We start from the raw sequence: 3,546 nt of genomic DNA on the forward strand, positions 1-3,546 counted from the left end.
TCAAGTTGTACCTATTTTTCAAAACAGATTAAATTTTACATTGATCCATCCATCCATCCATCCCCAAGTAGTTACTAAGTGCTTACTATGCCAGGAATTGAAGAATATTTTATGCCTCATTATTCTTCCTCTTTTTTGAGCACCCTGCCCTTTTAATCTTCTACTCTGAGACTGGCTGCTTCAGGGTGTCCTATTTGGAATGTAAACTCCCTGGAATTTGCGCTTTCTAGATTTTCTTTTTGGCCACACCTTGGATTTTATGCTTCCAGTGTGGTACTTCCACTACTAATGAAAATTAGTACCTTTTGGGCAATTTGTAATCTCAGAGAGTTGCTTAACTCTCTGAGATTAAGGGACTTGTACAGGGTCATACAACTAATATGTCCCAGAAGGAAGGGCTTGAATTCATGTCTTCTTAACTTTGAGGCCAATTCTCTTTCTGCCACACTGCATGTCTTTTTGGATTAAATTTGGCAAATTCTTTGCAAAGTATCTGTAGACATTTACTGATAATGATGGGGTCAGTATTAATTCCTGGTTTTTGTAATAACATACCATGGACCATTTGTTTTCTCACTTAGACACTTAGTTACTCTCATTAATATATTCACTACTGAAAAGTGTCTTAGACAAATTCAACTCTTAGCTGATTTTTTTATCACTCTGTTTTGAAAACTGTCATTTGGAGTGATTATAGAAGAGGATATTCTGGAAAAATAAGATATTCTGATTAATAGAGTGTTACTAAATTTACTATACATAGACTATAAGTTTTCAAAGAATGGGAATAAAATACATTTAGTAAAAATGCCTCTATCTGAATGTAACTGAATCTTTATATCTCAACTGGGCATCAGGATCATTGTTATGTCAGTTATCATAGTGCTGTTGTTATTCAGTCATTTTCAGTTGTGTCTGACTCTTCATGACCCCTTTTGGGGTTTTCTTGGCAAAGATACTAGGGTGGTTTGCCAATTTATTCTCCAGCTCATTTTATAGATGAGAAAACTGAGGCAAATAGGATTAAGTGATTTGCCCAGGGTCACATAGCTAGTAAATGTCTGAGGCCAGATTTGAACTCAGGAAGAGGAGGCTTCCTGACTCCAGGCTTAGCACTCTATCCACTGCCCCACCTAGCTGTCCCATCATAGTGCTGTAGAGTAGGGCTTCTTAAACTTTTTTCATTTACAACCCCTTTATGCCCAAGAAATTTTTATCTGACCCTGGGTATATTGGTATATAAAATAGGTCAACATAACCTTTTATTGTTGCCAAATTTTTTGCAACCCCCCACATTCAGTTATGCAACCCCATATGGGGTCACGACCCACAGTTTAAGAAGCTTTACTCTAGATTAGCTTTAAGTTAAGACCATAGAGAGTTCTGCTTAATAGATGACAGATCATTTCATATAAATCAATGCCAACAAGATTTTACTAAACACCTATTATGTTTTTGGCATTGTGCTAGACATTGGGCATAATATTAAAATACTTAAATGGATATTTTATCCTCAAAATTTTTGAATTTCCTTCCAAGGATGCAGAGCATAACCTGTATCTGCCTGTCTAGCCTGTAGGATGCCTGTCCATCTCCTCTCATACATTTTCCATTGAAGTTACATTCAATGTAATGAAGGCCCCCTTCATTTTCTCCTAAAATCATGAGGGTCTTAGTAGGGAACCCACTAGTCACTCCTCAGTAATGAACAGCCCCTTTTCTCTATCATAGAATTCCTTGATGACACCTGTTATTCCTGTCCTTTGGAGTTCTTCACTGATGATGAATTTCAGCCTGCTTACAACCTCACAACTCTCATTGCCCTCTATGTCATATTCATCTTTAATTCTTTGGAGACATTTATAGTCTGTGTTTTGTTGCCTTATGGTAATACCAATAGATTTTAAGCATATGGAGTTTTGCTTTCATGTGAAACTTAGGCAAAGGAGCTTTATAATTTCTTCCTATTAAATTGTGGACCCACGTTGTCCAGTTTTACATCTGTCCCTGATATCCAAGGGCACCAGGGATATAAAGATAACAATGAAACTAGTTCCTGATCTCATAGAGCTTATAATTTATTTGGGAAAACAGCTTTTATATGTGTAGGTTAATAGAAAATATATTTAATGTAAACACAAGGAAATTGCACTATTGAAGTCCTAACACATGGGGCAATAAGGAAAGAAAACCTGTGCAAAGGCATAGAAATGGGAGGATTGTTATCTACAGAGCAGCAAGGGGCTAGTTTGTCCAGATCAAAGAATAGGTGAAGGTAGCCATGTGCAGTAAGTTTGGAAAGATAGGGTGAAGTCAGATTGTGGAGGACTTTAAATGCCAAGTAAAGCTATTTCACTTGGTTCTAGAGATAGTAGGGAGCCACTAGAGCTTTGTGAGCAGGGAAATATGTGGAGAGGACCTTGCTTTGGGAATATTACTGGCCTCTGTTTAGAAGATGCATTGAAGAAGGTAGAGACCTGAAGAAGGGACAACAATAAGATGCCTGTTGTAATAGTCCAGGAGAGAGGGGACAAAAGCCCAGAAAAGAAGTTAAGCATGGGATTAGAAAGAAGGGGAAGGATGAGAGATATTGTGGAGGAATAATTGATGAGATTTTGCATCTGATTGTATATGGGGTGGGGTGAGGGAGGGAGAGTTAAGAGTCATGGATGGTTTTAAGGTTGCGAACTTGAGCTGCTGGAGGGTTTGTGATGCCCTCTACAAAAATTATGAAGTTAAAAAGAGATGTGGGTTTTGGGGAGAAGACAATAGGCTCAGCTTCAGACATGTTGAATTTGAGATGCCTTTGGGCTATTCGTTTGAAAATGTAGTTGGTGAATCAGGGTTGTAGCTCAGAGAAGAGACTGAGCCTGGAATACATGTTGATCTGGGAGTAATCTTCATAGAATGATAACTGAATAGCTCCCGATGAGAGCTAACAAGATTACCTAGAAGGAGGTTAAATAGAGAAAAGAGAAAATGATTCTGGGCAAAGTTTACACACAATTAAAGGGGAGATGGAGGATGATTCATCAAAGGATACTAAGAGAGGAGGAGGAAAAGGAAGAGAAAGCAGTGTCACACCACCAGGGAGATGAGAGCGTTTCTAGAAGTAAGGGCAATTAACAGTGTCAAATTCTGCAGAGATCAAGAAGGATGGGAACTAAAAAAGGCCGTTGGATTTAGCCATTAAAATCTGATTTGTAACCTTGAAAAGATCAGATTCAGTGAATAGGTCAGAAGACACATGATTAAGGGTCTTTCCTCCCTAAACCCACCCTCTTCCTAACTTCACAGTTTTGTTGAGGGAACTATAGCTAGTAACTAAGGCTAGATTTGAATTCAGTTCTTCCTGACTCCAGGTCCAAAGATCTGTCCATTGCACCATCGAGCCGCTTTTGCCAAGAAACCTGAGAATTAGCTCACTGAATATATATAAGAAAAGAAACATCTCAGACCGGTGGAGCAGTGTGGTATAATCAGAAGAGCAGGGGACAAACGGGCCTCCCCTAGCATTTAGTGCTCACCTCTCCCAAAAGTTTTTGA

This window comes from Dromiciops gliroides, chromosome 3 (assembly GCF_019393635.1).
Source record: "Dromiciops gliroides isolate mDroGli1 chromosome 3, mDroGli1.pri, whole genome shotgun sequence".
Taxonomy (NCBI): Eukaryota; Metazoa; Chordata; class Mammalia; order Microbiotheria; family Microbiotheriidae; genus Dromiciops; species Dromiciops gliroides.